Source organism: Giraffa tippelskirchi, chromosome 9, assembly GCF_054371585.1.
Source record: "Giraffa tippelskirchi isolate mGirTip1 chromosome 9, T2T-mGirTip1v1.2.pri, whole genome shotgun sequence".
Lineage (NCBI taxonomy): Eukaryota > Metazoa > Chordata > Mammalia > Artiodactyla > Giraffidae > Giraffa > Giraffa tippelskirchi.
This window is the reverse complement of record NC_137283.1, coordinates 163,317,160-163,333,214: the sequence shown is the minus strand read 5'-3', so window position 1 is coordinate 163,333,214 and position 16,055 is coordinate 163,317,160. Positions and strand designations below refer to the sequence as shown.

Below are 16,055 nucleotides of genomic sequence, written 5' to 3'. Positions count from 1 at the left end.
GATCAGATCGTCGTTCTATGGTTCATCTGTACAGCAGTTTTTCATATATCGAGCTTTCTTGGCTTCTCTGAAAGCTTGGTGCAGGAAAAAGAGACTGTGAGGTACAGTAAGTAATGAGAAAATGGCATTGTATCTTTTGAGACAGGAGAACAGTTTAATTTTCTCCTGTCAAACAACTGGGTGTTTTAATAATCTTAGCCTTTTAAAGTCTCAGACTTTCAAGTTTCCTTACATCTTTGACATGATTTCTCTTTGCACATTCCACCCACACTTTATGAGCATAATAGCGTGCTAACGCTCTATTCTTCTACTGTGCTTTTTATTCAGAGAATTCCAAGCACTTTGTAGACCTTGCCTTTTATCCTGACAACACCTTTGCACACTGTGGAAGCTAGTTGGTTAGTGGGAGAGTCTGTTTAATGGAACATGTGGACCAGGTAGCCCAACACTGAAAACAGAATCTCAGATTATCCCGTGAAGAAGTGCAACCAGAAACACAGGAAGAGTCTCTGCCCCTTGCCCAGCTCAGCGAAGGGGTTTTAACCTAAAACGGTATCTAAGAAAGTAAATCGCCGTCGTGCATGGTCTTCAGAGAAGAGACTGAATAGGCTAGCTTCTTGCTCGCTTTTGCTTTGTATCTCTGACTTTATGGGGCATGGCTGGTGGAGTTTTCAGCGAGACGAGAACACAGCTTCCTAGGATGATTGCAGCAGGAAAGAAAGCATGTCTGTAGCCCTGATCAAGAATGTAGGAAGTGGAGGGCATGCCGTTTCTGGAACAGCGCAGCCTTCCTTGGCGCTGAGAACCTGTGGGCTTAAGAGCAGGTGCTGGTCAGTCATCCAGACAGACGACTGGCGTCCCAGAGAACTGTCCCTGGGGGCCGGGGACCCGAGAGCGGAGGTGCTGAGAGAGCCGTCAGAAGGCAAAGGGCTGCCAGGACGCCGTTTGGAGTTGGCTTAAAACTGGGAAAAACCCCGGTGGTAAAGCAGGGAGGGGGAGAGCATGAGATAACCGAAGGGCTAAGGCCGTTACCGTCAGAAAGCTGGTCGAGTTGCTTCATATGAGGACACGCTTACCTTCATGTTTCCTGAAAACTATAGCAAAACAGACAACAGGACGAGTTAATTCAAAATGAGAGGCTTCTCACTGTGTGGTCCATCCCGTGCTAGGACTGGTGCAGCTGTAACTTTCTCATAAAAGAACACTTATTTCCCTGTCATAACTAAATCTGGAAAAGTTCATTTTGTGAGTTTCACATAAAGGGATCTGAAAACTATGGGCATGTCTTCAGTAGCAGTTTTACCAAAAATGTAGAGATACCTTTATTGTCTCCTTCTTACCTTGACCCTTGATACCAGGTGAAAAGAAAATACTGAGTTTCCTGCAGGTCTAGCTTATCATAAAGATGATGACTCTTTCTGAGCACTTACTACATCCTAGGCATAGTGCTAAGTACGCTTAGCCTGAATTCGTACGATCCTGAGTAACACATGCAGTGTGTCCATCCGGCGGGTGAGGAAACTGAGGCTCGGGAAGGTTACATGACTCATTGTTGCTACACTGTTGAGAGCGGCAGTGTTAGGGTTCAAACCAAAGTCTTGGCTTTAGAGGGTAGGCGTTTTAGCGCTCTGCAGTATTTCCTGGATCAATAGCGCTTGGATAGGGCTTGGAGAATTATCCCTGAGACACACTCAGACTTTGATCCCACGTGACATTTTTATTGGTTTGCTGTTACTGTGTTAAAGTAGCTATTGGGTTTTCTCTTTAGAAAATGAGTACTTATTGGTGGCAGCAGCTCATTTTTCCACTCTTCCAGTTACTAATGCCAAACCCTGGGGTCATCCTTCGCTGCCCCTCCCCCGGCCACGCTGGGCTTTGCTGTCCCTCCAGCACCGCAGGCGCACTCTGCACCCAGGACTCGACGGTGTTGTCCAGTCGCTCGGGTGTGTCTGGCTCTTTGCGACCACGTGGACTGCAGCTCCTGATGCTTCTGCCCTGAACCCTCATCCCCAGAGAGTCTCAAGGCTGCCTCCTTCAATCCCTTCCTGTCCCTGCTCAAATGCCCACTTGGAACAGGAGGGTCCAGACCCCTCTCCTGACACCACAAGCCCTTCCCCTTGTGACCTTCCTCCACAGCACTCACCACCTGCCTGCCTGCTTGACGGCTGCATTTCTCTCCTGTCTGTTCCTCCCAGGGGCCTGTCACATCCTCTGTTACGTCTCTGGGACCCACAGGACGATGGTTCCCTCTGGAGGTGTGGGGTGTAAGGAGGGGAAACCCCAGAGCTTCTGAAGTGGGGTGGTACTCTATCGCTGGCCTGAGTCCCTGAATCCTGAACTGCTTGCTCACATTTATGTATGCATGCTGTAGAGAGGATAGTGCAGAAAGCCCTTTGGGATCAGAGGGAGTGATGTATTTGACAAGGGGACCTCAAATAGAGGAAGACTTCAGAGCAAATGTGGCTTTTGGCTTTAGCTGTATAGAATACGTGGAACACATTGGTAGAAATAGAGGAGGGGTGTGAAAATGCTGGGAAGGAGTGATTTTCATTCAGCTTTACCTTTGCTTGCCCTCAGGGTCCCCCACTTTTTTTTTAACCCAGTCTTGAGTTTTGAGTGGGCTTGGGTTTTTTTTTTTCCTTGTCTTTTAATTGGAGTGCAACTTCTAGTAATTTTTTCAGAAAACATATACAGGTGGCATATTATATATATATACACACATATATATGCATACATATATATACATATATATATGCATACATATATATACATATATATATGCATACATATATATATGAAAGTCTTATCAGCTGCCTTCAAAACACAGCTTGACTGCTCAGGTCATTCGATCACAAACAGCAGAAATTTGCTCCACTGTCTCCAGCTTGTGGTGGTACCTAGAAGCCTGCAGCTCATCTGGTTTGCCCTTAAAATAACCTGAGACTTTTTTCTGCCTAATAATCCACGGCAGGCATGGTTATCTGAGAACAGATATGAACACTTTCAGTATTTGTTCTCCCCTTTGCAGTTAAGTAAAAAAAAAAAAAGCTCACCTCTGAAGCCTCTGAAGTTATTACCCCTGTAGACCTTGTCAAGCTAATGGTTTTAACGTACTTAAGTCAGATGTTTACTAAGACTGATCCCATTAACACAGTGACCCCCACGAACTTTGCATCCATGTGGCTGGGCCTCAAGGTTACCCATTGAGCACCCCAGTTAGGTGAGTATTGGGTTACTGCCTCCCAGTGGTAGGAGCAGGTGGGGATTATTTATTCTTGGGCTTCCCTGGCAGCCCAAGATTTATTTATTCTCCCCTTATTTATTCTTGGCTCAGCTGGTAAAGAATCTGCCTTTAATGCAGGAGACATGGGTTCGATCCCTGGGTCGGGAAGATCCCCTGGAGGAAGAAATGGCAACCCACTCCACTATTCTTGCCTGGAGAATCCCATGGACAGAGGAGCCTGACCGGCTACAGTCAGGGGGTCGCAAAGAGTCAGACACGACTGAGCGACTAACACTTCTGCTTTCCACTTGTGTCTCTTTACACAATCATTTTTTTTTTTAAGTTTTCCAATTCTCCATGTTTGAAACAATTGTTTTAAGTAATTTATCCAAATATTCTGATGTTTTACTTTATCTTTTTATGTCTGTAAGTTCGACAAAGAATCAGGATAAAAAAAACTATTGTATTTTGAGTGTTTTGCTTCTGAAGAAAGGTGACACTCAATTTCACTGAAATTGAATTTTCACTGGAAAGCTTTAAATACACCCATTTTCCCTGACCTCTCTTTAATTCACTTCATTCAAATGACAGTTCTTCTTTTATGAAAAATGTTTATAGTTATTCCATAATGTAAATTAGTCAACACAGAAAGCAGAGTCCCAAAAACTAAGGACTTGGAGATCAACTCAGGCCCTAAAGATCAGAGCTGTTTGGCCCAGGAAGTGGTTTAAGTCTCACTGGGGATGTCAGTGTCTTTGGATGTGCGCAGTCTCTCCCAGGCGGCTCTCTGTTCTTATTCCAGGGTATTTTACATTTTCATGTATCTTCAGTTCAGTTGCTCAGTCGTGTCCGACTCTGTGTGACCCCATGGACTGCAGCACGCCAGGCCTCCCTGTCCATCACCAACTCCCGGAGCTTGCTCATGTATCTTACCTACACTTTAGATGGCTTAAAAATGCATTTTGCCTAAACATGCTATCACTGCAATGTCCTTGTTCTTTTTTCTTTTTTTACTGTTCCAACTCTTCTGTTATTCTCATAGTCATTATCATATTACCATCTTGGGGGGCGGGGCACAGCTTTTTTGCATGGTGAAAACTGGCATGTTGGAATTGTAAATGGATTCTTTGTCTTCAGACGTTTCTCAAAACGTGTATTGTTTCAGACAAACTCTGAATGGAAGCAAGAGAGCTAATCTTTGTGCTGGGTCAATGCCAGCACCCACGTCACTCCTGAAGGAGGGGTGAAGCCAGCTCTGAGCTGGTTGACGTTTGTGCCCTCCCCTCCTGGCACATGGTGAGACCCACGAGTTTCTTCTTGAGCCCCGGAAGCTGCTCCATAGGTGCTTAGAAGGATAGCTGGGCAAAATGAGAGCAACAGTGTTGACTCTGAGACACCGTGAAAAAGTGTCAGCCGCTCTGATGGACTTTCAGAGATTCTGCCAGTAGATAACCTTTACTTCTGGGTGCAGGGCCTTGGAAGAAATCCCTCACAAGCAAAATTCCTGCAAACTGCCATAGATCTCATCTCACTGTCTTATCTTCTGAAAAGTGTGTGTGTGTTGGGGGTGCATGGGATTCCTTAAATGGTTGGATTTTTGCCTAGTCTTCTGCTAAAGACTAAGGCCCAGTTGTCTGAGAAGAAAACAATTTAAATCCCTTTTGGTTCTTTCTCCCCGCCCCCCATCTCATTTTTGCAAACGTACAAAGCAGCTTTGAATTTGGTCTTTTCAGCATAAGATGAAGAGCAGCTGGACAAAATAAAATGTCTTCATTTTTCTTTGGAAACAGGGGTTATTGAATTTATGTTTCATTAAATAAACAAACAGGCTAAGATTTTTCCTTGCAGTGAATCAACTGATTGGACAAGAAAGCAAATGATTTATTCATTTCTTTTATAGTTTTTGATCTCCTGGCCCTCTTCTTCCTATCTGTTCCCTCCAAATTTCCGTAAACATTTTGAATTCTTGAGTAGACCACTGTGGCTTCAGCCTTAGGAAAATAACCAGTGAGCCGGCTCAGGAGACAACTTGCAGGCCATCTGACAATTGGGGGCTGGCTTTCTTGTACTAATTCCTTCCTGGACCCTGAACTCTTTTCAGGGATAGGAAGGAAGAGGAAAGACACCTAGAATTAACTTTTAAAAATCCCCGGACTCCTGGAAAGGCTCCTTGGCTTCAGCAGGCACGCGTTCCTCCTGATTCACTGGAGAGTGGTTTGGTTTCTCTGACAAGCTTTACATGCTGACCTCTGACGTAAGCTCCTGAGCAAGCATCATGACACAAAGTTGAGTAAAATTTGGCTGCAACGTTAGTGTGTGATTCTGAAGAGGAAACGGGTGTCAGTTCTCAAGAACTCTTCTCTGTATTAGTCATGGAGCTCTTGCAGTCAGTGCTTCTGTGTGAAGTCAGCCCTCAGCTCACCCGTGGGGGGGCCCAGTGTGCGGTCATCACAGCTGGGAAACCATGTCTTGTCCGGCACTGGGCCCACAGCATGGAGTCCGATCCAGAGGCAGGGTGGCTGGAAGGGCAGAGATGCCTCAGTGTGCACTCCCGTCCTGGGCCAGGGAAAGATCCTTTCCCTTGGACTGTCTATTGACACTATGGCGCATTCACATTTTCTTCTCCATAGACTTGCCCACCTGCCCCTGGGGTTGCTTTCTGTTTTGTTGGTTTGGGGCACATTTGAGCTTCTCTGTAATCTCCAGTTTGGTCACAAATGGAGTGGAGGACTTTTCCCAGAGGGGAATTTCGGCTTGTTTTCCTTGAGTAGGCATCTGTTCTTATAAAATACGGTGCTGTGTGTTCAACTCAGCAAGGGACGTCCTGTGTTATTCTGTGCCCTGATGTCGGGAGGGATGGGTCTGCCCAGAGAAGCTGCTTCTCAGACTGGGTGGGATCCACCGGACACCCCCACCCCACCTCTTACAAACAAGCCAGCAAGGATGACTAGCCCAGCAGCATTCTGACTTGCAGCCACTGAGCTTTTGCATGCCTCCTCCCACCAGCTTTCTCCTCATTTTTTTTAGCCCTGTGGTCATCTCTTCAGGTTTTCCTGACATTACTTTAATTATATCATCTGGGTAGTCATTTATTTTGCTTACTTATAAGACTAGCTGTGCTTGTCACTAAGTGTAAAATTTTGAAGATCTTCATCTAACTGTTGAGGATAATTCTTTTCCCCAGGGGAAAAAAACTTTTTTTTAATGTTTCCTCATTATATTTTTCCCAACATGATAATGTTTTCTGGTTCTGTAGACTGTTCCTCAGCTTATATACCTGATTGCTTCAGAGAATAGAGGACCGCTGGAGTTCCAGTATTCTTCCTCCCTCGCGTCCTCCAAGAGCCGAAACGCTGCCGGACATGAATGTTCTCCTGGGATGAGTTGTCTCTGCCCTGTAAAACCCTGGAAGTTTATCCTGTAAACTGCGTGACTCCTTGGTTCTTCCTCCCCCTGCCTTGCACGTGCACAGTAACACAATATATTATAACTTGTCTGTGTTAAATCAAGTAGAAATAGAGCTGTTATTTCTAAGACCATATTCTCAACAGTGGCCGTGAGCCTTTGAAGAAGACAGATGGTGCTGATTTAACTCGACTTCTGTGGCTTTTACACCGGGTGGACAGGGTCCCTCAAAACCACTGCACTCACAGCCATCTCATTCACCGGACAGGTGGACAAACTGCCATGTAAGATTTTGTAGATGATGGCACGGAGCTGGAGGTCCAGCTAGACTCATGGTGAAGGTCAGTAGTGGCAGAGAGTATGTCTTCACGGGAAGCGACAGAAGAAGAACCTGGAGGCAGAAAGGTGGCGGCAGGGGAGGCCTTCAGTCAGACTCTACGGAGAGAGAAATGCAAGTGGCCGACCTTCCCCGTAAGGATCAAAAAGCAGTGAATGGCGTCTTTAGGAAGAGGGAGTGAAGAAGCAGCCATGTGCCTTAGGGGTCACGGTAACCAGGTCCTCGCGCCTGACTGCACAAGTCCCGTGGATTCTCGTGGATTCTGAACAGGAAACAACCTGAAATGAACAACCTGCAGTGTCTTGGTCTTCTGCATCCCTGGAGAAGGAACCTGCCTCTGCGGCAGTGAGAAAGATGACCCTGGAGTCCGATGACCTGGAATCGGATGTCATCTCCACAGATGATCAGCAGTCTCCAGCTTTCGAGCTTTTAACCTGCTTGACTGCACCCAGTGGCTTTCACTCTGCATTTCCTTCTACCCAGTTATTGGTAATAGAAGCAAACCTCATTTGATTAGAGCCATTTCCCAGTAAAAGTGGAAATTTGAACAAACTTCCATTAATTACACTTGTAAGTATAGCTTAGAGGAGTTACAAGGATCTGGTAGGCGTGATAAAAGAAACTTTGAAATTACCCTTGGCGTAGTCAGAGGCTAAGTGCCTAGATGGATCTCATGAAGATACATATATATATATATATATAAATTGCTATTAATATTTCAGGTTCATAAAGACAAGTTACAGGCCTCAATTTTAGGTAGTCTTTTTCCAACAGTCTAACAGCCTACCTGTTGCTCTGTCAGAATGATAGTTATGGGAATAATAACTTAATTTTGCATCTGTATAGCTCTTCTGGTGTTCTTACCACATTTTCACATCTGTAACACTCTTGGTCTCAAAATGGCCCTGAGGAGAACAGTAAAGAATTTAAAACCTCATTTTTATAGATGAAAAACCTATAGAGAGGGAGATTGAACTTCTAGTGTCTTTTCCAATCTAACATCATCATGCTATGAATTTAAATAAAAGCTCCAGTTTTGCATAATGTGTATATGGCAAAGTCTCCCAGCATTAAATCTTCCTCTTGTGACCCTGTGTATGCACACAGATTAAGGCCTTTTTACATGGAGTGTTTTGCCGACTAACCTTCAGACTTTTAATTTTGATGAACTACATGCTACAAACGTTAAACCTGTAGCATACACCAAAAGCGTGATTAGTCTTGATAGCTTATATAATTCATGACATGCATTTCTCAGTGAAATAAAGTTATTTTTTTTTTTCAGTTTCTCTCAAAGGAATTTTGTTATTTGAATAAATTAAAACTTAAAATTAAATTCCAAGGGAAAATTAAAAATATATATATAACTTTTACTTTATTCCTCATTTGTTTGTACATCTTCAGAATTAGCTTGAAAGTTAATGTGTTACTGGTCAGTCATGTCCGACTCTTTGTGACCCCATGGACTGTAGCCCACCAGGCTCCTCTGTCCATGAAATTCTCCAGGCAAGAATACTGGAGTGGGTTGCCATTTCCTTCTGCAGGGGATCTTCCCAACCCAGGGATTGAACCAAGGTCTCCTGCATTGCAGGCAGATTCTTTACCATCTGAGCCACCAGGGAAGCCCTATGTGTTTTGATCGCTGGGAGATTCAGAACCTGCGTGGCCCCCTGGGGACTTGGGAGCGTGACAGACGTGGCTTGGACTTCCAGCTCCACTACCCCCTGCCTGTGCGCTGGTGAGCGTGTCCCTCCACTGAGTGTGAGCAAGTGAAATTTCGTGTGAAAGAGGACAATGAAGGCTCACTGTTTTTGCCGGATAGGTCACGTTGTAAGCAGAAGGACTCAGAGATCCTTGTACACTAGATAGAAAGCGCTCACCCCCACCTCCTGAGAAGGCGAAGAAGACAGAACGCGGGTGGAGAAGTGGACAAAGGAGAAACAGAGACGTGTCTGGAGTGAATCGCAAGACTTGTCACTGCCGTCCACGTCAGAGGTCCACAGCCTCCGCCGCTGGGCACTCTGAACCGCCACAGCTGGTGTGACCATGGCTCTGGCCAGGTCCGCTTAGAAGTCATAACTGTGTGTTTATCTCCTTGGCTGGATGGTACGTACTCAGAGAGAGAGGGGTGAGGGCCTGATCATTCACTTCATTGTCTAAAGCAGAGGGTGCTGTGCCTGGGTTCATGTTTTGTTTATGTCAAATCAAGAGGAATTATTATATATTATATTAATTCAAGCAAAAAGACTGTCCAAACTAAGCTTCTGGGTGCAAAATATAGATTTATTTATTTTGGAACAAATTTTATGAAAGGGTTCATAAGATCAATGGGCCTTGTTGTTTACCCGCAGAGATGTGACATAATGTTAACTGATTTATCAGCGTGCTCAGCAGGAGGAAAGGCTCTGAACTTTGTTATATATCAGACTTTGCAAGTGTCTTGCCTCACCTGGTGTTGTTCTGGCATGAATATGAATAAAAACGAACACTTTAACACTCGTGTCATAGTTATAAACCAATTGTGCAGAATTAGGTCAAAGGAATCCACCTTCCGTTTTTCACAGATAATGGTAAATGTAGCAGGAAATCCATCATATTTGCTTTGTATCACAGCATTGGACATGTTTGGAAATAGATTTCCATAAAGTTCATCCAACCTCAAGATGAGGTTAATCTGGTAGAATTATCTGACATACCCCTGTAATTAATTCTTTACCATTCAAAAAATTGGAAGGAAATATATTTGATTAAATTTATGAATTTGTGCTCTAACACCCACATAAGAAATCACCTTGGAATCCCTAGGTTTAGAAAAGAGTGTAGTGCCCTGAGAACTATAATTTCAGTACCAACAATTGGTTGCTCAGTGTGACAAGATTGTAATCAACAGTCCTCAGAGGAAATTTTTAACAGCTTTAAGAGTTTCATTGGAGCCTCAGCTTCTCTTAATTTATACATCAGTATCCTTTTGTCTAGACCATACTCACTTTATGTCATTTAACATTACAATCAATGAATTAAAAGAAGTGCAAAAATGTGTAAGATGTGTGATATTTATGGGCCAGTGAGTTTACAAGATGGGGCTGGTGAGCCTACTGAGTGTGAATGTACAGAGATCCTGCTCCTGTGTGACTGAGTGTGGTAGGGAGGGCAGTGAATGTCCTTCCTGTTCTGTTTACTACAAAGAAACTGTTTACCAGAAAAAGCATCTGGATTCTATTACTTTTTAATTCACTGTAGATCATGGATGGAGTCTGAAACCACTTACAATGTAAGTGGCATTATAGTATGGACAGGAAATAAGGGTGACAAAAAAGCCTCCCCAGAGTTGAGAGGTTCCCATTCAACATCCCTCCTAGAAAATTCTCTTTGGTCTTAATGCACACCCCAAAGTATCATTTACCTTGAAGCAAATAAAAAGCAATACAGTGTTTTCAAGTTAAGAAGTCACGAATTGGATTGGGGACGACATCGTTTCTTACCAAACACTTAAATATTTTTGAAGTGTACTTTCCTAGCTCAAGGTTCAGAGGAAGTGATAGAACGCATGAAATCATAAACCCTTCACACTAGAAGTCAGTCTCAGCCAGGGCAAGAAAGCCCTTGTATCCTGGTCCTCCTGTCCTGCCCAACAGGGGCCGAGTTCTAGTCCCAAGAGTGCAAGGCAACACATTTGATTTTTGAATAGCTCAATAGAAAGTTCTTTATAATAAGTCAGTCTCTCTCTCCATGTAACTTTTTTAAACTTCTACATTTGAAATGTCTAATTGCTGGTTTGTATGGCATTCTTAATTTCTAAGACTACAGATGTTGTACTTAGTTGCTCAGTCGTGTCCGACTCTTTTGCGACCGCATGGACTGTAGCCCGCCAGGCTCCTCTGTTCATGGGATTCTCCAGGCAAGAATACTGGAGTGGGTTGCCATGTCCTCCTCCAGGGGATCTTCCTGACCCAGGGATTGAACCCAGGTCTCCTGCACTGCAAGCGGATTCTTAATCGTCTGAGCCACCAGGGAAGCCCATGACTACATATGGTCCCCAATTTATCATGGTTTGGCTTTCAGTTTTCAGCTTTACAGTCGTGTGGAAGTGATACGTGTCCAGTAGAAACAGTATTCTGAATTTTGAATCCTGATCTTTTCCAGGCGAGGGACGCATGGTTTGCTCCTCTCCCCCGATGCCAGTCAGGGGCAGTGAGCTACAGCTCCCAGTCAGCTCCGAGATCACCAGGCTAAAAGGCCAATACACTTCCAGCTATTCTGTTTTTCATTTTCAGTACTGTATTCAATAAATTTCACGAACTATTCAACATATTATAAAACAGGCTTTGTGTTAGATGATTATGCCCAATTGTAGGCTAACGTACATGTTCTATGTTTGAAGCCGGCTAGGCTAAGCCGTGGTGTTCAGTAGGCTAAGTGTATTAAATATATTTTAGACTTAGTAGTATTGTCTACTGTTGATGGGTTCATGGGGAAAGCCCCGTTGTAAGTTGAGGAAGATCTATAGTTTCAGGAGATGGTACATGCTCTCCCTGTGATTTCTCTTTGCCAGTTTCAAGACTCTGCATAAACACAGCCAGTGGCCTCCTTAGACCTTGGGACTGAGAACGATAGTGCTTAAGTGGCCTGGCCAGAGCAGGGGATTGGTTGGTGTGGTCTTCCATTTCTTGAGACTGGACTTGCATTTATTCATCCTAGAATTGTATCACAACTTCCTACCTCTTACCAGTCATATCAGGTCATCTGCTGAAATTCTGTGATGGAACTAAGAACCACCTCTCCTGAGGACACTCACTTCTACCATATACTCTCGTGAGCTCAGTGTGTTAAGATCACAATTGTTAGTTAAGGCGATGGCATTTGCATTATTTGGTCCATGTTAATATTCCTCATATCTGAGCTAAATAGGGTACTTGAATTCCATTTTTTAATCTTGTATAACTTATTTTCCCTTTGCTTAGAACTAACCTGGTTTTTTGTGTGCTTTATTTTTTAGCTATATCTTAGTTTGATTTTTTTTTCCCAAATGCTCTAACCGATTTGTCGCAACTGACAAGCCAGTTTCCAAATTTATTCCAGACGTGTTTAGAGCGCTCTCTCAGCTCCGTGGTCTGCTCCCTTGGAGCGCTCTCCCGACACCCTCAGCCCTGGCCCGCTGGAAGGGCCTCATCCGTTGCACATGGTGGCCCTGGGAGCTGCTCTCATGAGCCCCGGGACACGCCTGGGAGCCCCCTCTGTCTCGTGTTTCTCTTGTTGTTGGTTTGCGCCCTCACTCTGTCAGAACCCTTTATCTAGTACCTTTCTGACAAAGGGTACCTGGGAGTAAATATTTTGAGACTGTGTATGTCTGAAGATTCTTTTTTTGTCCCTCCATGGTATTTCCAATGGATGCAGAATTCCAGGTTGAAAACCCTTTTCCATCTGAGTTCTGGACACTTTGCTCCACTCTCTTCTAGTGTCCAGTGAAGTTCTTGAGAAAGAGAACACCATTCTTCCTCCCTTCCCGTTGTCTGCGGCCTCTCCTTCTCTGGGAGCTCTTGGACACTGTTCTGGATCTCCGCTGATTATAGACTTAACAATGTCACCCTTATTTCCTGTCCATACTGTAATGCCACTTACACACTGACATCGTAAGTGGCTCCAGATTCCATCCAAAAAAGCAATAGGATTGCTTTTTAATTCACTGTAGACCATGGATGGAGTCTGGAACTCTGGGGAGGCTTTTTTGGACTCTTTCTCTTGTCCCAGGCATGTGATATGTAAGACAGTTCAGAGACTTACTGGAGTAGGAAATGGCAACCCACTCCAGTGTTCTTGCCTGGAGAATCCCATGGACAGAGGAGCCTGGCGGGCTACAGTCCATGGGCTCACAGAGTCGGACATGACTGAGCAACTAAACAACGACAGTGGAGACTTATATGCTTCAGTCCTGGGTTATTCTCCTGTATTATTTCTTTTTTCTGTTGTTTTTTTTTTTTCCTGTGTTGAATTAATCCTTATATTTTCTTATCTTTTCTCTTCTCTTGCTATTTTTGTATTTTTGTTCTACTTTCTGGGAGAGTTCTTCAATTTTTTCCCTGAAATTCTCCACTGATTTTTACAGTTTCTAATATTCTGTTTTTCCAAGAACTCTTTACTGTTGTCCAGTTATCCCTTTTACAGCATTCCTTTCACCATGAATGTGACATATTTTCTTCTCTCTCTGAGAATATTATAGTGTTAAGAACTTTTTTTCCTCCTCGTGGTCTCTTTCCAAGGTTCTTTTAATTGCTCGTGATTTTAGCCTCAGTCTTCCATGTTGGAGACTTTCCTTGACTACTGCATTATCCTTCAGCATCCTTTCCTACTTAAGGATGATGCCTGAAAAGCAAATTAACAGCTCCAGTGAAGTGGGAGGGATGTCAGGGATCGTGGCCCGGGGAGCTCGCTGTGGAGTGGCTGCGTGGGGCGACCTCGCGTGTCAGTCCCGGAAGGCCTTGTCTTTGGTACAGTCCGTTCTGGGGAAGAGCCCTCCTGTCTCCTGTCAGGGCAGGGGTGGGCGCAGGAGTAGACGTTGGAAGCACACGTTCCAGCAGCCGCATGGGGAGAGGCAGTTGGGCCAGTGGCGGGCACCTTGCGTTCAGAAATGCTGGTCCTCACTGAGTTCCTGTCGGTCTGGAGCCTCCGCTCTGCCCTCCTCTGCGCGCAGCGCTCTCAGCCCTCTCCCCAGTCAGCGTGTCTGACCTCAGAGTCTCTCTGCTTTAGTTTGTCCCCAGAATAAATCCTTCGCTTCTTCTAGGGATGGGGGAAAGTGTCTGGGGGTCTGGACTCTCGATGTAAGGCTTTCAAACGAACCCCCTTGTGTGAATCAATATCTAATTTCTTTGAAATATGTCTTCATCACGGCTCCATCTGTAAATTATGGAAAATTGATAAGAGGACCTAAAAATCTTGCTGTGTCCCTGTTGGTTTGTCACTGAGAGTGGGAGAGACATTGGCATAAGCCTGGAGAATAACTATAGAACATGTGCGAGTCAGGGTCAGAACCTTAAGGAAACACTTCACTGCGAGTGCAGGAGGCAAAGACCGGCTTAAGTAGTGACAGTTAAAGCATCTGGTGGAGCCAGGATAAATACGTTGAATCCTCAAGTTAGACAGTGAGAGCGTTTATTACTGTAAGTGTATCATAAACAGTCTTATTTTCATATACTTATGTTAATGCATTTCTTCCAAGGATTTTGTTTCAGTGCTTTGTTTGGCAGATCGTGTACTAAAATTGGAACTTAGAGAAGAATAGCATGGCTTATGTGCAAGAATGACAAGTGAATTTGTGCTGTATTTCACATTTTCAAAAAATTAACTCAAAATTTACCAAAGGCCTAACCATATAAAGTTAAAACTATAAAACTCATAGGAGAAAATAAAGAGAAAACTTTATGATGTTGGATTTACAATGATTTCCTGGGTTTGATACCAAAAGCATAGACGACAATGAAAAAGGGATAATTGGACTTCATCAAAATTTGAAAGTTTTTATTTTAATTTTGGGCACAATAAACAGAGTAAAAAGTCAGCCCACAGAATGGGACAGAATATTTACAAGTCATGTATCTGATAATGGATTGCTATCCAGGCTGTATAAAGCACTCTTGCAACTCAACAACAACAACAAAAATCAATCTGATTAAAAAAGGGACAAAAGACTTGAATAAACATTTCTCTGAGGAAGGCATATACCAATGTTCAGTAAGCACATGAAAAGGTGCTTAACACTAGGAAGCATTAGAGGAATGCAAACCAAGACCACAATGAGATACCACTTCGCACCCCTCAGGATGACTATTATTATTATTTTTAATAAAAAGGGAAAATAAGAACAAGAGCTGGTGAGGATATAGAAATATCGGACCCTTGTGCAATGTGGATGGGAATGGGAAAATTATACAGCAGCAGTGGAAAATAGTGTGATAACTCTTCAAAAAATGAAATGTAGAATTATTATATGATCCAACAATTTCACTTCTGGAAGTATACCCAAGAGACATGAAGGCAGAGTTCAAATGGATAGTTGTACATGCCTGTTCACAGTTACATTGTTCACAGTTGCCAAAAGGTGGAAGCAACCCAAGTGTCCATCAAGGGGTGAATGGATAAAAGAACGTGGGTATATCCACTCAGGGGAACATTCTTCACCTTAAAGAGGCAGGGAATTTGGACACGTACAACAACATAGATGAAGCTTGGGCTGTATGTTAAGTGAGATAAACTTAAGTTGCAAAAGGACAAACAGTGCGCAATTCCACCGAAAGCTCCCAGAGTAGTCTGACTGACAGAGATGGAGAGCGGGATGGTGGTTTCCAGGGCTTGAAGCGGAAAGACTGGGGAGGTAGCTTTTAACGAGCACAAAGCTTCAGTTTGGGGAGATGGAAAGACTTTTGCAGACGGACTGTGGAAATGTCTGTACAGCAAGGCGAGTGTACTTAATTCCACAGAACCAAACACTTTTAAAAGGTAAAAATGGTAAAGTTTTATGGTAAAATTGTAAACGTTTGTGCATATGCACCGAGATTTAAAAACATTTCAAGTCAGGAATAGCCACTAAAAAGAAAACATTTGCATTCATAGGTATTTCATCTTGCTCAGATGTTCAAAACCATCTTGAGTGCCTCCTCTCTCTTAGTTTTCTTCATGACAGAATTCTTTCTGTCTTCACCCATCGCTTCCTTTTTCCTAAATGCACGGAGACCTGTCTTCCCTCCTCCCCTGAGGCAGAAATCTTCCTCCTTCACGCAGTTCCCTCACACAGTGGCCAGGCTCTGCACCCCAACTGCTTGTCCATAAACGTGAGTCCCTGTCGTCACCAGCTTCTTCTTCCCTTATTAAAACTGAGCTCCAGGCTCCACCAGCCTAAGGCAGATCTCTTCCAGCACGTTCTCCACGCAGGCCCCATCCTGCCCCCTCTGCTTCGCATCTCCAAGCGTCCGCTCTTCTCAGAATGCCTCCCACCTCACCTCCACGCCCTGCCCCGAGTGCTCCTAAGGCTTTCCTGAGGCCTGGCCCTCTGAAACCTGCTGACGGCCAGTGACAGCGCTGCTTCCATGGTCCTCACTG

At 44.1% G+C, this 16,055-nt stretch overlaps 1 protein-coding gene and 1 non-coding gene across 3 annotated transcripts in view; both read left to right on the top strand.

Annotated features, from left to right (window-relative positions):
• Window positions 1-16,055, top strand: part of PDE10A (phosphodiesterase 10A) — a 344,897-nt gene that overhangs the window by 14,177 nt on the left and 314,665 nt on the right. The window lies entirely within an intron of this gene.
• Window positions 14,193-14,294, top strand: LOC145522101 (U6 spliceosomal RNA). Its single transcript, XR_014065915.1, has one exon. It is a non-coding gene; the product is annotated as a U6 spliceosomal RNA (small nuclear RNA).